This window comes from Microtus pennsylvanicus, chromosome 9 (genome assembly GCF_037038515.1).
Source record: "Microtus pennsylvanicus isolate mMicPen1 chromosome 9, mMicPen1.hap1, whole genome shotgun sequence".
Taxonomy (NCBI): domain Eukaryota; kingdom Metazoa; phylum Chordata; class Mammalia; order Rodentia; family Cricetidae; genus Microtus; species Microtus pennsylvanicus.
Genome location: NC_134587.1, coordinates 73372763 through 73392914, shown reverse-complemented (window position 1 = coordinate 73392914; position 20152 = coordinate 73372763). Strand labels below are relative to the sequence as shown.

At 41.9% G+C, this 20152-nt stretch overlaps 1 pseudogene; it reads left to right on the top strand.

Moving 5' to 3' along the window:
* Window positions 1-17570: 17570 nt before the first annotated feature.
* LOC142856893 (glycoprotein-N-acetylgalactosamine 3-beta-galactosyltransferase 1 pseudogene) lies at window positions 17571-18958 on the top strand (annotated as a pseudogene).
* Window positions 18959-20152: the final 1194 nt, after the last annotated feature.

The following is a 20152-nucleotide window of genomic DNA, read 5'->3' as shown; positions in this document are numbered from 1 at the left end:
TGCTTGGTTGATATCAAGTGGCAGGCACAGAGGGTAATGAAGTCTGCTTTCAACACGGCTGTGCGCTGATTGGCCTTCACTCCCCATGGCACCTGGGCTAAAAAGGAGACCCGCTCCGTTGGGCAGCATGGAGCACGCACGTGCAAGTCAGATGCCTCGGGCAGTGAGCTGGTCCCAGCTGTGTGAAACGGGAGGGTTTGTTCAGTCCCTGTTCCTAATTCAAGAAAAGGGAAACAGGTGAGGGCAGGGGGCAAAGGGGGGGGGGACAAAGGAGAGAGATGACTTGCTAAATCAATTCTCTCTTTCCAGCCACACAGAGGCCTCCTAACAACATCATAGCTGATGTGATCAATTTTTAGTAGCTATTGGATACCGTACAGTTTTGTGATCCGGGTATAAGCGAGCTGTTTCTTCTTTTTCTAACCGAACATTCTTCAGCATAAGGAGGAAGAAAAACAGTGCTGGAAGCAGAATCGCTTTGCACGGTTTTGAATTGCTAAGGCACAGTCCCTGAGGCTGGGTACTTTATAAGAAAGTTTATTTCATTCAGAGTCTTGGAAGGTTAATCTGAGACCAGATGACCTCATCGATTTCGCCTTAGGTGAGGCCCCTTCAACTGCAGCACAACATGGCTGCTGGCATCGTGGCAATCGCTTGTATGAGAAAGAGATTGTGTGCTCAGTAGATTCTGCTGAGTCAAGCAGCCAGGGAGAGCAGGAAGGACTCAGTCTTGATCTTTACTACAACCTGCTCTCCTCCTAACTGAACAGAGTCTTGGGAAACCTTCACTAGTTCAATAAAAATATACCTTTCCCATGATCTGATCTTTTCCCTCCAGGCTCCAGCCAAGCTTCAGTGCCTCTCAACCAAGGTCAGGGTTGTAGAGCTTGAACCTTTGAGGGATACACCAATGACAACCATAGCAGGCTATTCCTGGACTCACTGTGGTTACAAGGCAGGTGGCTTCCAATGAAGAGTGTGGATGGTGTATTTTCAGAGAAGATCAGCTTCAACCCAATACCATCCGCAACTGAGTGCCTCTCCCAGAAGACCCCCACCATCTGTTCACACCACAACTACACCTCTGGGTTAAGCGATATGCTGTCTTTCACAGGGTTGCACAAGGTAGACCTGCAATGGCTGCCTCTCTGGCAGCCTGGAGATGTTCACGTGGAACTTCTGAGAGAGATGGGGACCTCCCTTACCCCTTCTGCATGTGACCTCTCAGGGACTAGGGTGAACTCAAAGCTGCTGCCTCAGTTGCCCACTTTGTACTACACTCTATTTCAAGACTTCCAGCATGTCTGAGTCGTGGTCCTTTCCTCTTCAAAAATCTCTAGACCTGAATTCTTGGAGTTCAAGCATGCCTCCAGGCCTCAGAGAACATGAAAGAGCATGAGCCTTGAAGGAGGACGCAGCACCGCTCCCGAAGTCCAGGATGCTTCTCTCACACCCTCGAAGCGTTCACTACCTAGAACATCTTTGGGATTCTAGAGGGTTGATAGCTTAGTGTCCATCCAGTCAAAGCGTAGAACACCACTCTCCAGTTCCTGAAGCAGACTCCAGGCTTTGGGTGAAGCTCTCTCTGATCCCCTCTGGCTTGGCCTTGGGGATAAGAATCATTAACTCCTCCCTAGAGCACAAAGCTCAGTGCTCACTTAGCCAAAACACTCCTTCCTTCCTCGGCCCACCTGCTGAAAGAAGAGACTGAGGGGTGGTAACAGGCATACCACATATACTTTTCCTTCTTCTCTAGGAATTCTTGGAGAAGGGCAGTGGGCCTGGTATACTGAAGAACTTGTGGGATATGGTGTGTTTAGGGCCTTTCCTCTTCAGCTTTGTGTCTTGTATATAGTCATGGCACTGGGGAAAGACTGTTTTGCAACTCTTTTAAACTTGTAGAGATAAAGACATCTGTGTACCTTGTCACTGTTCCATTTTATACATATATAGACTGAATATATAGAACTGAATATATAGAACATATAGAATATATTATGTGTGTAGATATATGTGTGTATATGTGTATGTATGTATATGTACATATATATATATGTATATATATATATATATATATATTCATTCCCTACATATACTGGAAACCCTTTAAAGGAATACATCCTCTTCCTTTGCTCTCTCCCTCTCTCAGCACAGTCTGGAGCATCTCATGGGCATGCAATCAATGTCTGCTATACTCTTTCCTAATCCCCAACAAAGCTAAAGAAAAACCCCAGCATCATGAGATGCCAAGCTCCTCATTTTTCAGAAGGCATTCAGGCCCAGAAAGATGAGGTCATTTATCCAAGGGCACACAGCTAGCTGGGATTCCATTTCTCATACAAATTCATATGCTTAATAGTGCCGCCGAAGCAGAAGCAAGCCAAGCACATTTGATGACTGGCCTTTGGAGAGTCGAGAGTGGGTAATGGAAAACACTCTACAAATTCCAAAAAGTTAATTTTTGCAGATGAAGCACATTTCTCATTCCCTGATCTGGTAGAGTTTGCCAGTGTGCACTGTGACTAATGTTGGCTCAGCCCAGACTTCCTGTTTGCAGGGCAGCATGACAGATTTGTTGGTATAATTTGGCTTTAATTCACTTCAGGCCAACCCTGGAAACGAGAGGCTATGTCATGTCTCATTGCAACATTAGCTCCATTTCTCTGCCTTCTCTCCTTCTATTAATAAGCAGAGGCCACTCGATAGGCTAATCTTAACAGCCTGCTGCAGGTGACAGCCAGCAGTATAAATAACTTCTCATTTAGCCTTTTATTCCTTTCCAGGAAAGCTGACGGTTTCGGCTCATATCTCTCCAGTGGATCCAAGGCTGATAAACTCATTCTAGGCAGTTCCCATGTTTCTTGGTGAAATGGATTCCCAGGGTGGACTGTTAGAGAAGGGGTTGCTTTTGTGATGATAACTGATGACCTTAAAGGGACTTGGGGTTAATAAAATATTTCCCCTGGGTCCCGGCGGTCTGTCCTCATTTAACTCCATCTATTTAGAGCACCGGGTGGATGGAATCTGCTTTTCTCCTGCTTTTCCTAGAATTCATCTTTTCCGAATTCTACGTGGAAGACGGAAGCACGAGAGGCTAGGAGCCAAAGTCTGCAGGTGCAGAAGGAGCTCTCCATGCGAAGGTGGCTCCAGACATACGTGATGGAGAGCGGCCTTCGAGGAGTAGTCCTAGGGAGGAAGCAGTGCCTGAGTCAGTATCGTCCTTTATCACGAGGATACCTATGCATATTGTCACCTTCAAGTATTGAAAAGTGCCTGATCTAAAAACCTATCCGTGCCCCAAGGTTCTCCTTGGTAGAAAAATAGAAGCCACAATTCTTCACTCCCTGATGAGTTTTGTACACACCAATGACCATGGTAGACATAGAACATAGAGTGGGCAGACTGTGGTGGCCACACCAGATCCCAGTGAATGACAAAGCCACACCTGCGGAGACTTGAGGGCAAGGGAAGGCTGCCTCCTGAGGAATCGCTGCTACTGATCAGAGAAAAGGCCCCCGTGTACTTTTTAATTCATATTTTAAAATCCAGTCATTCACAAATTACCTATGCTGGTATTCCACGTGTCTTTTGTGTATCTTACGGAATGGTTAGTGAATCATTTGGACATAATGCCAAAGCACATGCTCCATAGACTGCTAAATGTACATTTCAAACCTGGGAATCACATATAATGCTGTCTTCTGGTTTCCCAAAAAGACAGCCCACAGAGGTAGAGGCAGAATTTGACCCAGGCAGGATGCAGTGTGAGGAGGTGACTGTATATTCCACCCGATTTATTTCCTTCCTTCGTCGAGGAGTAATGTGGGGGAAATTTTAGAAAGAAGAATGAAACAGACAGAAAAGCTTCTGTGCACCCCTGATAGAAGTGTTTTATTAGAAACAAAAATGGCCAGCCTAAGGTGGTGCATGCCTTTAATCCCAACAGAGGCAGAGGTAGGTGGATCTCTGGGAGTTTGAGGTCAACCTGGTCTAGAGAACTAGTTCAGGAAAGCCAAGTCTCTACAGAGAAGCCCTGTCTCAAAAACAAACAAAACTTGACACGGTGCAGTCCACACGGAACTGATTATTTTCCATCACAGTGTGAAAAACCAAAGTAGCGACCAAATTTTCTGAGGCTGAAAGCTGGTTTGCACAAGGTCTATTAGAAACTCTGATACCTTTATTTGGGGCTGGAAAACTAAGAGTCTCCCTTCTGGCCACGCTTCTCCTCGCCTTATTATAAGACTGGACTCACAACCAGCACTTCTGAGACAAATGACCTAACACTGCAAAGGGAAATTAGCCTATTGTCCCATTCATCACACGATGTGACTTGGCGTCCCCAGTGTTCCAAACAACGCCACTCCCCAATCCCCAATCATTTCACTCTGAAGCAAATATGGACAGCCAAGAATTATGTGAACTCATAATGAAGCGTTCTGGCAAGATTTAATATGTTTCTAGGTGGCCATCAGTACAAGAATAGACCGTGGGTATTTTCATAAATGGACCTTTCCTCTACAAAGTGGTTTTAGTTGCTTTCCATCCAAAGATTCACTTAAGCAAATGCATAGCTGGAAGGGGGAAACAAAAGAATAATAGTTCTTTTTACCTTCTCATTCACCTCTGCCTGAAGATACTAGGGGAGAGAGAGGAGAGAAATAGGGAGCATCTAGAGAAGGAAGATGCTTTGGGGAAGGCAAGGTGGAAACAGGGAGAAGGAATCACAGTTCTCTAAATGTTTGCTGCATTCCAAATGCTCCAGGGTGTTAGCAATGAACGCTGGGCTGGTGAGATAGCTCCATGCATAAAGTGCTTTATGTGGCCCCTTGTTAAGCCAGATACAGTAGCTCCTGTCTACGATCCCAGCATGCCCATGCCTGGAAATGGGAAACAGCGCCAGGAGATTCCCCAGAAAGGAAGAGGGAAGGGAACACACATTTATTATCAAAAGAACAAATTTGTTTTGCAGAAGAAAAAAAGTTGGCTTGTTGACTTCATTTTAGCTTCTCCCCTGCATCAATTATATTGACGCATGAGCATTGGGAAAGGAAGGGGTCTGAGCTGTTGGACTGATAAGCCAACAAATTACAAACAACCCTTAGTGCCGTTAAATCCCTCTTCCTTCATCCAAGCACCCTTTGCCCCAGTCCATTATTTCCTATGGCCTGAAGGGAACTCACTTACTCCTTAAGAGGCGCAGTGCTTCACTACACAACAGCCATCTCTTGTGTGAGTTGTCTCATAGTATGACATTATGGAGAAGTCAACCCAGAAACCTACATGTTAGGGACGAAGGCTTCACCAGAATCATATCTTTGTACTATGTTGATAACAACTCAGCTGTTCTCAACTTAAGTGGGCAAGAAAACAGTCCACTGAAAAGTAGGGAAAATAGACTTACACCAACGCTAACTGCTGAACTTCCCATGAGAACGAGATCTGCCTCTAATACATGACAGGGAGTCGGTCCAGAATGGAAGGAAAGGGCCCACAGAGAAGAATGAGCCAGGCCCCGTGCAGGATGGACTTTACATAGAGCATTGAGAGACAACAAGACAAACAACGTGAAGGAAAGGAGTGAGGACAGGAGTGGTCAGAAGAGCTGGGAGCAGGGAGCCCCAGGGTCGCTGGAAGTAGGTATCAGACCACCCAGGAAGTTGACAGTTGTGACAGCAGCACAGATGAACAGACACACCCACTGCCTTCCTCTACAGTATACTAAGCAGGGAAGGCTTAAAAGTAATATCCAACAGGAGAACTGTAAACCAAAACCTCAGGAAATGAAGGAAGAATGAAATGCATAGGATGAAGTTTGTGTTTGTGGGCTTTAGAAGAGGTGAGGATGATACATCATTCCCAGGACAGGAAACAAAATAGACAAAGTCAAGCATTGAGAGAGAGTTTGATAAAATGTCAATGACAGCCGTCATTGAACGTAGGAGCAGAGTGTAGAGACGTGAAGCTAGGAAGCAAGACAGCTGAAACCACGAAGCCCCTGTGAGTCTCAGCAGAGCCGTAGGTCCATATCCACAGGACACGGAGAAGCTGGGCTCAACGGTGGAGTGACACCATCAGACTAAAGTTTCAATAAGGCTGAGTGGTCAGATAGCAGTGTGATGGGCGCAAGTGCCAGAAGAGATTGCCGAAGTCACCCATGGCTGTGTGAAAAAAGAATCTAGAAAGAATATTCTAGGAAGGAAGGGAGAGCACAAGAAGGAAGGAGGGAAGGAAGGAAGAAGGGGACAGAGAAAAGGAGGTATAGAAGGGAAGAGGAAGGGGAGGTTTAGTAATCTAACATGCAGCAGAGCATGCTAACACTTGCCTTGGAAGCATCCATTCTTCAACTAACTTCCTTTTTGTTGCTTTTGAGAACATCTTATTATCAGTTTGACTGTAATTGTCAACACGTGGCTCATTTATATTAGTTCTCCTCCTGCTTGCCTGGCTATATTTAAGAATCCACTGTCCCACTTTACAAGGCAGGTTTATACCTATGCTCAGGTCTGGGGCAGAGTCCACATGGCTCTATTTCTGGCATGCTCTACAGTGATTCCCTGAATGCTGTTCAGTAAATCACAGTTTGAATAACAAGACCATGTTCAGTCTAGAGCCAGGCAGGCATTTAGATGAGTTTAAAATACACATCTGGCCCAAAAGGTATGGAACTGTTCCCATAGTACTAGAAAGATAGAAGTCAGAGAATCACAAGTTCAAAGTCATCTTGGGCAACTTAGTGAGAAGGTGTCTCAAAATAAAAACACCAAGAGTGGATTGAGTTAAAGCTCAGAGGTAGAACTGGAGAGATGGAGGCTCACAACCAAAAATATAAAACTGGGTGGTAGAGCCCTTACACAGTATGTGTAAAACCCTATGTTCAAACCCCAGCATCACCAAACAAAACCAATTCATTTTGCCTCTGTCATTTCATTGTCTGTTTTCATAGTACATGGGTGTGACACGTTTTCCATCAAGTAAATGTAGATGTTTAATTCACTTTGAAACAATTCAATGCTAGTCCTTCCTCCAGAAGCCTGGAGCGCCTCTGACTGTGACCCTACACCACAGTGACACCTGCTGGTCAATTGATGAGTTACAGTTAAAATCTATGCTCTAGGAAGGCTTTGGAGCAAAACTACATGAAGTGAGGATGCTTTTCCACACTTTACCTGAACTGGATCTTCTGGGTGGAGGCGAGGAGAGTTACGTGTAAATGTATTGATATTATGGGTCACAGCATGTGAATCACCGTAGAGCACGTTAGAAATAGGACCTTGTGGGCTCTACCCCAGACCTGGACATGGATAAGAACCTACCTTTTAAAATAGTACAGGAGATTCTTAAACATAACCAGGCAAATATGATGACAACTAATATTATATGATAATAACTAATATAAATGAGCCATGTGTTGACAAATTGCAATGAATCCAAGGATTGGATTCTCACAGAATGCCTTAGGTTGTTTTTTTTTTTTTTTTGCCAAATTTGTGTAATAGTTTCTAACCTATCATTCCAGTCCAATCATTATTTGACAAAGAGATAAAAACCAAGCGCTTGGTTAGCGCATAATTTAACAAAGGAACCACCTAAGTCACTGTTGTCAGGAATGCAACCCTGACACTAGGGTTGATTGTTGTTTTCGTTTGCATTTAAGAAGCAAGAGGAAAGCAACACACACACAGACGCATGCTATAACGTTACTCATTTGTTAGTGCAAGCCTGACATCTTCACAGGACTTGGTAACAGTTTTGAATAATGGAAGACGGTCTTCAATTTGGAGGCTACTTACAACATGGCAGCTTCAGCCATGACACAAATTTTAAATCCATGTTAACATTTTCCCATCTTTTCTTGAGATAGTAAACAAAACAACAAAGCCAACCCACATGTGTAGCATAAAAAATCACATGTAAATTGTTTCACCAAAAAAAAAAAGCATGAAAGGATGCTTAACATGACTGTTAGGGCACTGCCAGTCAAACTATGAGATGCCACCTCACACCCGTTAGCATGGTTTCTATTAAGATGAGTGTGTGTGTGTGTGTGTGTGTGTGTGTGTGTGAGAGAGAGAGAGAGAGAGAGAGAGAGAGAGAGAGAGAGAGGGACCAAGCGTTTGTTAAAATGGAAAGAAATTGGAGACTTTCCTCTTTGCAGATGGAAATGTAAATGAGTATCCCCATTGTGAAAACAGTACCATGGTCCATCAGAAAATTAAACATGGATCCAACAATTCCAGTTGTGGGTGTGTAATTTATGTATGTGTGTAAAAGAAATGAAGCAGGGAATAAAGCAGATCCTTTTCCACCAAGTTGCAGTGGTAGCTGTCACATTTGTCAAAAGGCACCGGCAATCCAAGCAGCCAAGAAAATGTAATATATACACATGGTGGTATAGATTCAACTGTAAACAAATGGAAGTTCTGACCCATGCCACTATATGGATGGAACTTGTAAACACAGTGCTTAGCGAATGAGCCAAACACAAAGGAAAATATTGCGCCTTCTATTTCTATGAGGTACCCAGAGCCATTGCACTTCAATGCAGCAAACAGAAGTTTGGTTGCCAAGTGCTCGGAGGAGGAGGAAACAGATTTCATTCAGAGTTTTACTTTGGGAAGATGAAATTTTCTAGAGGCAGATGGTGGTGGGTTGCATAGTAGTATGGATGTTTTTAATGCTAGTGAACTGGGCACTTAAAATAGTCAATGCATTCGTTACCCTATGTTTTCCAAAACAAAAATTAAAAAGGTAAACACAAGAAAAATGACCACTGCCTGGCTCAGATTCCATTCTCTTGCCGAATCAACTTGGCAAATCGACAATCGTGGCACTGTCTATTCCTCTTGCTTTGGAGGCTTCGGTTTTGTTGGTTGATTGGGTTTTGATACAGGGACTCTCCCTGACTTAGAACTTGCCAAATAGACCATGCTGGCTCAACAGCAAGCTCAAGTTCTTCATTTGCCACCTCCTCACTTCTGGGATCATGAGCATACATTACCACGTAGGCTTTTATTTTTCATGTGAGTTCTAAAGACTCATCTCAGGCCCACGCATTTGTAAGACAAGCGCTTTACCCACCGAGCCATCTCCCTGGCTCCATATGTGATTACCAAATTGTACATATACAATTATATTAAAGGCCAAAAGTATACTCCAAACTACAAGTTATGTCATTTGAAATACTTACAAAGAAATACTTATAAAGGCAATAATAAACACATATTGACTGTAAAATAACATAAAAAGAGGTATCATGCAAACATTGATCAAAGAGCAATCTCTAACTCCTACATTGACTTGAAATAAGGTATACTTCAAAGCCAACCATATAGAGGGTCATTATATAATGACCAAAGGGGCATTTTGCCAAGAAAACATAGTAATTCCGAGTAAGCACCAAATGGTAGAGCTATATGCAAGGAAAATAATAATAGGACAGACAGGACAGACAGAAGTCGTCACATCTGAAGTTGACAACACTGCTTAAACATTGACAGAGCATTAGATAAAAATAAACACTGCTGAGAATTTAACTACCAACCAATAGAATCTTATTTTACTTAAAAATCACTCTTTATTTATATTGAGGTCTTTAATCTATTTAAACTTGAGTTTTGTGCATGGTGATAGATATGAATCTATTTTCATTCTTCTACAGGTTGACATCCAGTTATGCCAGCACCATTTGTTAAAGATGCTTTCTTTCTTCCATTGTATAATTTTAGCTCCTTTGTCAAAAATCAGGTGTTCATAGGTTTGTGGGTTAATATCCAGGTCTTCGATTCTATTCCATTGGCCAACGTCTTTGTTTTTATGCCAATACCAAGCTGTTTTCATTACTGTAGCTCTGTAATAAAGTTTGAAGTCAGGGATGGTAATGCCTCCGGAAGTACTTTTATTGTATAGGATTGCTTTGGCTATCCTGGGTTTTTTGTTTTTCCATATAAAGTTGATTATTGTTCTTTCAAGGTCTGTGAAGAATTTTGTTGGGATTGTGATGGGGATTGCATTGAATCTATAGATTGCCTTTGGTAGAATTGCCATTTTTACTATGTTGATCATACCAATCCAAGAGCATGGGAGATCCTTCCATTTTCTGGTATCCTCTTCATTTTCTTTCTTCAAAGACTTAAAGTTCTTGTCAAATAGATCTTTCACTTTCTTGGTTAGTGTTACCCAGAGATACTTTATGCTATGTGTAGCTATCTTGAAAGGTGATCTTTCTCTGATTTCCCTCTCTGCTTCTTTATTCTTTGTGCACTGAGATTTGATTCTACTGCATGTACTAGCTTTTTAGGATCCTAGTCTGTTTGGATACACACCTTCCTAGGCCTGGAGGGAGAGGGGAGGGCCTTGGACTTCCCACAGGGCAGGGTACCCTGTCCTCTCTTGGGGTTGGAGGGGGAGGGGAGAGGGGAAGGAAATGGGAGGAGGGGAGGAGGTGAAAATTTTGAATGGTATTATTTATAAAGCAATAAAAAAGAAAATCACTCTTTATCAGAACACAAGCTTTGCAAGTGCTCAAGAAATACATACCAATATAAACCAACCCTGAATGAAAATAAACAAATATATAGATAAACAAACAAACCTAAAATGTTTTGAAAGATTGAAAGCATACACTGTGTTCACTGACACTGGAATATGATCAAAGTGCATCATGTGTGTGAGTGCATGTGCATGCATGCACACATGTGTGTGTGTGAAACTATCAAAGAAGACATTTAAAATTTTTATTTCTAAATATATTTTAAATTAAAATGTAATCACATCATTTCTTCACTCTCTTTCCTCCCTTTATTCAGTTCTGTGTTCCCCTCTTGGCTTCCTATCAAAATCATGACCTTTCTCTTCATTATTGTTACATATATGTAAAAATACCCAAATAAATAGGCGAAACCTGCAGAGTCTGTTGAGCGTTGCTTATGTGTGCATGATTTTTGGAAAGACCACTTTGCATCGGATAATCAATGGGGGGCTTATCCCTAGGAATGACCAATTCTCCTCTCAGTAATCCTTTGATATCTGGAGTTCTTTTAGGGATGGGGTTCTATGAAATTTCTCCCTTCTATGATAAGATGTCTAAAGGTGTAGTTTTTCAGATCCTGTTTAGAAGCCATATTGTTAAGGTGTCATTAGTGGGACTTCCCCGTCATTTCTAGAAGACATAATCTCACAACAGATTTCTTGGTCCTGGTCTAGTTTTAATTTTTTTTAGTTAGCCATAGACTTGCTATATAACCAAGCAGTCTTACTGTATTGTATTTGCCCAAAAGAATTAAAAACAGGTAATAAAACAAAAAAGATGAGAAAAACAATTTAAATCCACAGCACTCAGTGAGACTGGAACAGTACTCACAACACAGAGAAGCTCATGACCAGATAGATTGACTGGCCAATTTTCCCAAGGCTAACACCCATGCTCTTTAAACTGCCCTGTAAAAGGCAGTGGGTCTTATCAATATGGCTTCTTAAACAAAACCTTAACAGTAACACCAGTTGACATACCAACATGGATAGGGATGGAGGAATGACATGGGTCTCCAATCCTAGATGAAGAGCTAGAAGCATTTAACAACTGCTGAGACTATATTCGTTTTCCCCAGGGATGAGCTCCCTGAATGGTTAAGGATGGCCATGAGTTTCAGAAGGAGAAACAGTGTGGGGACACAAGAGAAATCAAAGGGAACTGATACAATTATATTTTAGGGAAACACTACTACTAAACTCACTCTATGAAGCCAGCATTACTGGGGTTTTAAAATCAGAAAAGGACACAACAGAGAAAGAAAACTATAGACTAATTTCTCTAATTAATGCAAAATATTTTGTATTACTAAGATAGAAAACTTATAAATAAAATTCTTTTTTTAAAAATATTTATTTATTATGTATACAATATTCTGTCTGTATGCCTGCAGGCCAGAAATGGATACCAGATCTCATTACAGATGGTTGTGAGCCACCATGTGGTAGCTGGGAATTGAATTCAGGACCTTTGGAAGAGCAGGCAATGCTCTTAACCACTGAGCCATCTCTCCAGCCCTATAAATAAAATTCTTACAAGTTGATTTCATAAACACATTAAGAAGAGCACACACCCTGAACAAGCTGGTTTCATTCCAGGGATGCAAAGTCAAAATATGGCAATCAAAAAGTGTAATTTCACCTGTGATTTAAGGACAAAAATCATCTCAATTGCCGTAGAAAAGTTCTTTTACGATGCTCAAATTTTTTTAATAAAAAATTCCCCTCAAAGAAACAAGGAATGGAGAGAATGAACCTCATTGTCAGAAGTGCTATCTGTGACAAGCCTGTAGTCATTATATTACATGGAGGGAAACCTGAGACCATTACATCCACCACCTAGAAGAGGACACGGATGCTCCCTGTCTCCACTCATATTCCATATAATTCTCAATAGCATTTTATTACCTATAACAATAAAACAAAGAGAAAAATTAAAAGGAATTCAAATGAGAAAAGAAGAAGTCAAATTCTCTGATTCTGCAAGTGACGTTGTCCTATATTTAAGAAACTCAGGTTAAAGTCTCAGAAAAAAAAATATTTTAAAGCAAATAAAAGAAGAAAAGTTCACCAACCTAAAGAAGGAGATGCCTACCAAGGTACAAGAAGCAGACAGAACACCAAATAGATTGGACCAGGAAAGAAAGTACCCTCGGCACATTAAAAATCAAAACACTAAAGGTACGGAAAATAGAATGCTAAAAGCTACAAGGGGAAAAGACAAGTAACATATAAAGGCAGACAGACATATTAGAATAAAACCATACTTTACAATGGAGACTCTAAAAGCCAGAAAGGTCTGATCAGATGTACTACAGACTCTAAAAGACTACAGATGGCAGCCCAGACTACAATACCCAGTAAAACTGCCATTCACATTGGTGGAGAAACTAAGGCATTTCATGCTAAAACTAAACTTAAGCAATATCTATTTACAACCCAGCCCTACAAAGGTACTAGAAGGGAAACTAACCTAAAGAGGTTGGCCATACTCATAAAAATACCGGGAATAAATAATATCAGACTAGTAAATCAAAAGAGGGGACACATACACCCCACAACAGGAAAATAACAGAAATCAACGATGTTCATTGATATCTCTCAACATCAATGGTCTCAATTTCCCCAATAAAAAGACACAGAGTAACAGCTGAATGGTTGCAAAAACAGTATCCATCCTTCTGCAGCATCCAAAAACACACCTTAATATTGCGGACAGTCATAATCTCAGGGTAACAGGGCAGGAAAAGATATTTCAAGTGAATGGACCTAAGAAGCAAGCTTGTGTAGTCATTTTAATATCTGACAACATAGAATTCAAACCAAAACTAATCAGAAGAGATAGGGTAGGACACTCCATTTTCATCAAAGGAAAAATCCACCAAGATCTTGCAATTCCTAACATCTATGAACCCAACACAAGGGCACCTATGCTCACAAAAGAAACACTACTACATCTGAAATCACATGTTAACCCTCACACACTGATAGTACCCTGTTCTCAGCAATACACAGGTCATTCAGAGAAATGCTGGAGTTGACTGACATCATAAACCAAGTGGCCCTAACAGACATTTCAGAACAGCCCACCCAAACACAAACACCTTCTTCTCTGCATCTCATGGATCTTCCTCCAAAACTGACCACACACTTGAACACAAAGCAAGTCTCAAGTCTCAACAGATAGAAAAAAAATTGAAATAACACCCTACATCCTATGTGGCCACCATGGATTAAAGCTGGATATCAACAAGAGAAAGTTTATAGACTCGTGGAAACTGAACGACTCACTAATGAATGAAAAACAGGTCAAGACAGAAATTGAAAAAGAAACTTCCTAGAATTGAATAAAAATAAATACACATCATATTCAAACTTATGGGTGGGGTATAATGAAATTGGTAAATCGGTTCTAAGAGGCAAGTTCCTATCACTAAGGGCCTACATAAAAAAAAAAAAATGGGCAGGGCCGGGCAGTGATGGTGCATGCCTTTAATCCCAGCATTAAATTAAAAGCAAAATATCCAAGCAGCTCGCTCTCTGTGTAGACCAGGCTGGCCTCAAACTCAAAGATTCACCTGCCTCTGCCTCCCGAGTTCTGGGATTAAAAGTTACACCACCACCACCCGACTTGTTTGACTTGTGGCCAGGTGTTAACTCTAAGGTTCAGGCATAGCAGGCAAACCAGTCTAGCACTGAGCTGTACTCCCAACTCTAGAACTGACACTTGATTACCTTCCTCAGTATCTCCCCATCAGGAATCCCATGGTAAGGCTCAGAACTCAGCTCATGACCTTGAAGTCTACAAAACATGGAAAAATAAGCCTTCATTAAACTCTTGTTTGTTGAGCTCTCCATAAAATTCCATCAGCAATTAAGCACTTTAAATTTAAAAAACTGGTTTGATTTTAGTTTGCAGCAGCTAAAATCAATAACTCATTAAGGGCACAAGACGCACTTCTCACTCAATTGTCACCTGTTTGGCTCCCAACTCTAATAGCACTACTGCCACCACCAAAAGACTCTCAGGAACATTTTATCCCAGCATGGTGTGGCACACCTTCTATCTGAGCACTGGGAAGAAAGAAGCAGGAGAATCTTTGTGAGTTTGTGGACACACTAGTCTACATAGGGAATTCCAGAACAGCAGGGCTACACGGAGAGACCCTGTCTTAAAGAAAAAAAACTTTCTTTCTTTTTATTATTAATTAACTGATTAATTTTTGTATCCCAATCCCAGTTCCCCCTCCTTTCTCTTCTCCTTTTCTCCTACTCCCCCAAGCCCCCAACCCTGCCACCCATCCGCTGCTCAGAGAGATTAAGGTCTCCCCTGGGAAGGCAACTATGACCATCCTCTTTCCTCATTGAGCAGGACCAAGGTCCTCTCCCCACCCCGTGCCTAGGCTGAACAAGGTATCTCTACACAGAGAATGGGCTCCACTAAGTTAGTTCACGCATTAGAGTTAGATCCTGGTCCCACTGCCAGTGGCCCCATACCCTGCCCAAGCCACACCATTGTCACCTGTATTCAGGGGGCCTAGTTCAGTCCTATGCAGGTGCCTCAGTTGTCAGTCTGAAGTCAGTGATCTCCCCCTAGCTCATGTCAGCTGATTCTATGGGCTTCCCCATCATGGTCTTGATCCCTTTGTTTATATTATGGTTTGTCCCTATCTTCACCTGGAGCTCAGCCCAGTGGTTAGTTGTGAATCTCTCCATCTGCTTCCATCTGTTTCTGGAAGAGGGTTCTAACTTCTCTGGGGTTGTGGACTGTAGGCTGGTTATCCTTTGCTTTATGCCTGGTATCCACTTATGAGTGAGGAGTACATATGATATTTGTCTTTCTGAGTCTGGTTAGTTCACTCAGGATGGTGTAATCAAAGACTGTGCATTCATTTCCCAGTCAGTCAGACCTGAATAATCACACAGAAACTATATTAATTATAACACTGTTTGACTAATGGCTCAGACATATTTCTAACTAACTCTTGCATCTTAAATTAACCCATTTCTATTGATCTGTGTATCGTCACGAGGGTGGTTTACTGGTAAGATTCTGGCATCTTTCTCCTTCAGCAGCTTCACGTTGTCTGCCTCACTCCATTTTCTTTGCTCCTCTATTTCTGCGTGGATTTCCCACCTTGATGTATTCTGTTCTACCATAGGCCAATGCAGCTTCTTTATTAACCAAAGGCCATGAAACATATTCACAGCATACAGAGGGAAATCCTACATCAGACTGGTCCTGCCTATTATGAATAATGCTTTTATAAACATAGTTGAGCCCATGTCCTTGTGATGTGATTGTGCATCCTTTGGGTATATGCCCAAAGGTGGTATTGAGGCTGACTGATTCCTAATTTTATGAGGAGTCACCATACTGATTTCCACAGTGGCTGAACAAGTTTGCACTCCCACCAGCAATGGAGGAGTGCTCCCCTTATTCCACATCCTCTCCAGCATAGGCTGTCATCCGTGATTTTGATTTTAACATTCTGATCAGTGTATGATGGTATCTCAGAGTTGTTTTGATTTGCATTTCCCTGATGACTAAGGATATTGAGCATTTCCTTCAGTGTCTTTTGGCCATTTGGGATTCTTCTGTTGAGAATTTTCTTTCTTTTTTATTTTATTTTTTTATTTTATTTTTTAATTTATTTATTTATTAAAGATTTCTGTCTCTTCCCCCCCACTGCCTCCCATTTCCCTCCCCTCCCCCAATCAAGTCCCCCTCCCTCCTCAGCCCGAAGAGCAATCAGGGTTCCCTGCCCTGTGGAAAGTCCAAGGAACCCCCCACCTCCATCCAGTTCTAGTAAGGTGAGCATCCGAACTGCCTAGGCTCCTACAAAGCCAGTACGTGCAGTAGGATCAGAAACCCATTGCCATTGTTCTTGAGTTTTCAGTAGTCCTCATTTGAGTTCTCAGTAGTCCTCATTGTCCGCTATGTTCAGCGAGTCCAGGTTTATCCCATGCTTTTTCAGACCCAGGCCAGCTGGCCTTGGTGAGTTCCCAATAGAACATCCCCCATTGTCTCAGTGTGTGGGTGCACCCCTCGCAGTCCTGAGTTCCTTGCTCGTGCTCTCTCTCCTTCTGCTCCTGATTTGGACCTTGGGATTTCAGTCCGGTACTCCAATGTGGGTCTCTGTCTCTGTCTCCTTTCATCGCCTGATGAAGGTTAATATTCAGGAGGATGCCTATATGTTTTTCTTTGGGTTCTGTTGAGAATTTTCTGTTCAGATCTGTATTCCATTTTTAATTGGATTATTTGGTAGTTTGATGTCTAGTTTCTTGAGTTCTTTGTATATTTCGGAGCTCAGTCCTCTGTCTGATGTGGGGTTGGTGAAGATCTTTTCCCATTCTGTAGGCTATCATTTTATCTTGTTGACTGTGTCCTTTGCTTTACTGAAGCTTTTCAGTTTCAGGAGGTCCCATTTATTAATTGTTTCTCTCAGTGTCTGTGCTGCTGGGTTATATTTAGGAAGTGGTCTCCTGTGCCAATGCATTCAAGGGTACTTCCCACTTTCTCTTCTTTGTGGTTCAGTGTGGATGGATTTATGTTGGGGTCTTTGATCCATTTGAACTTGAGTTTTGTGCATGGTGATAGATATGGGTCTATTTTCATTCTTATACACATCGACAACCAGTTTTACCCGCAACATTTGTTGAATATGCTTTATTTTTTCCATTTTATACATTTAACTTCTTTGTCAAAAATTAAGTGCTCATAGATGTGCCACGCCTCTTTTCTCTAGAAGAGATTAGTTGAAATGATAGGAAGTTGACATGGGTAAAGTGTGGATAATAAAGGGTGGGGATAATTATCATAATGCACTATATAGGGATGAAATTGTTAAAGAACAAAAAAAAAAGGATTTGCACTGTCCCTCTATAACCTTTAACAGATGGTGTCAGATGCCAGCATCTAGGCACGGTCCTCTAACATAAAGAAAGAATCACTGGGGGCCCGCCTCGGCCGCCGCCGCCGCCGCCCCCGCCGCCGGGGGATGATCTGGGTGGCCGCGGGCGGCCCTGGCTAGCGGCCCGTGCCCGTGCGGCCGGCCGGGGCAGCGAAGGTCGAGGGTCGCGTCGTCTTCCTCCCCGCCTCCGGGAGGGGCTAGAGGGAGCCGCGACTGATGTCAGAAATACACTCTCGGGAAATGGCCTCTAAATCTTGGCTGAATTTTTTAATCTTCCTCTGTGGATCAGCAATAGGATTTTTTTTTATGTTCTCAACTGTTCAGTATTTTGTTGGGAGAGGAAGGTGACACCCAGCCTAGTATGCTTCATAATGACCCTCATGCTGGACATTTAGATGATAATGGACACAGTCACCTCAAGGGACAAGTGGACTTCAATGCAGACTCTAGCCAACATAAAGATGAGAACACGGACATTGCTGAGAACCTCTATCAGAAAGTTAAAATTCTTTGTTGGGTTATGACAAGCCCTCAAAATCTAGAGAAAAAGGCCAAACATGTCAAAGCTACATGGGCCCAGCGTTGTAATAAAGTATTATTTATGAGTTCAGAAGAAAATCAAGACTTCCCTACTGTGGGATTGAAAACCAAAGAAGGCAGAGAGCAGCTCTACTGGAAAACAATTAAAGCTTTTCAGTATGTGTATGACCATAATTTAGAAGATGCTGATTGGTTTATGAAAGCAGATGATGACACATATGTCATACTGGACAATCTGAGATGGCTTCTGTCAAAGTATAACCCTGAACAACCCATTTACTTTGGGAGAAGGTTTAAGCCCTATGTGAAGCAGGGATACATGAGTGGAGGAGCAGGATATGTACTAAGCAAAGAAGCCTTGAGAAGATTTGTAGATGCATTTAAAACAGAGAAATGTACACATAGTTCCTCCATTGAAGACTTAGCCCTGGGAAGGTGCATGGAAATTATAAACGTAGAAGCTGGAGATTCCAGAGACACCACTGGAAAAGAAACTTTTCACCCGTTTGTACCAGAACACCACTTGATCAAAGGTTATCTACCGAAAACATTTTGGTACTGGAACTACAACTATTATCCTCCTGTAGAGGGTCCTGGTTGCTGTTCTGATATTGCAGTTTCTTTTCACTATGTCGATTCGACAACTATGTATGAATTAGAATACCTCATGTATCATCTTCGTCCATATGGCTACTTATACAGATATCAGCCTGCCTTACCCGAGGATATACTAAAAGAAATTAATCAAGCAAACAAAAACCAAGATACGAAAGTAAAATTAAGCAACCTTGAAAAAAGACCGTGAGTGGACTGAGGTCAAATGGTCTACATTGCACTGAAGGACTTCTTCCTTTCTGACAGAATCCTGAAATCCCAGTGAGGAACTGATCGGAAGTGAATATTCCATATAGAATTTTTTCCAATGGATGACTATAATCTGAAGCATTTAAAGAGCTCTGAAGTCTGTTAAAATGTGTTTTGATACAGTAATATATAAATATAAATGAAGAATTTGTGTTTTAAATGGTAACAGAAGAGCTAGAAAGGCTCTGTCCTCTGTTCCTGACAGTGTGTGTTGTTGTCACTAGAGCTGGAGGGGTTCCGTTTGTGATCACCTACTATGCCACACCGTGAGAACACAATGCTGAACAAATCTGCCTTAAAACTAGAAAGAAATACTGTCGCTCAATATACACTCTGCTCACGTGTATGATACAAACCAGCCTCCCAGTTGCCGCCTGAAAACTTTGCTGTGATTGTATGACTTATAATTGGCAGTGTTTCCTCAAGAAGAAATAGCATAAGAATGCCCCCTGAAGTTCACTAATAAACCACATTTTCCAATTAAAAAAGAAAAAGAAAGAAAGAATCACTGAAGATTCCCATAATTATCCTTTTTAAATATGGTACTTTTAAGTTCAGGTATATACATCGCTTTCTTAGATATAAGTGCCTTGCAAAACTCAAGTCCAAATGGATTAAAGACCTCAATATCAGCCCGAACACACTGAACCTAATAGAAAAGAAAGTGGGAAATATCCTACAACAGATGGGCACAGGAGATCTCTTCCTGTGTATAACCCCAGAAGCACAGACATTAAGGGCAACATTGAATAAATGGGACCTCCTAAAACTGAGAAGCTTCTGTAAAGCAAAGGACACTCTCACTATGACAAAAAGGCAACCTACTGACTGGGAGAAGATCTTCACCAACCCCGCAACAGACAAAGGTCTGATCTCCAAAATATATAGAGAACTCAGGAAACTAGACTTTAAAATGCTAATTAACCCAATTAAAAAATGGGGCACTGAACTGAGCAGAGAATTCTCAACAGAAGAAGTTCAAATGGCCAAAAGACACTTAAGGTCGTGCTCAACTTCCTTAGCAATCAGGGAAATGCAAATCAAAACAACTCTGAGATATCATCTTACACCTGTCAGAATGGCTAAAGTCAAAAACACCAAGGATAGCCTTTGCTGGAGAGGCTGTGGAGGAAGGGGTACCCTCATCCATTGCTGGTGGGAATGCAATCTTGTGCAACCACTGTGGAAGTCAGTGTTTCGGTTTCTCAGGAAATTCGGGATCAACCTACCCCTGGACCCAGCAATACCACTCTTGGGAATATACCCAAGAGATGCCCTATCATATGACAAAAGCATTTGTTCAA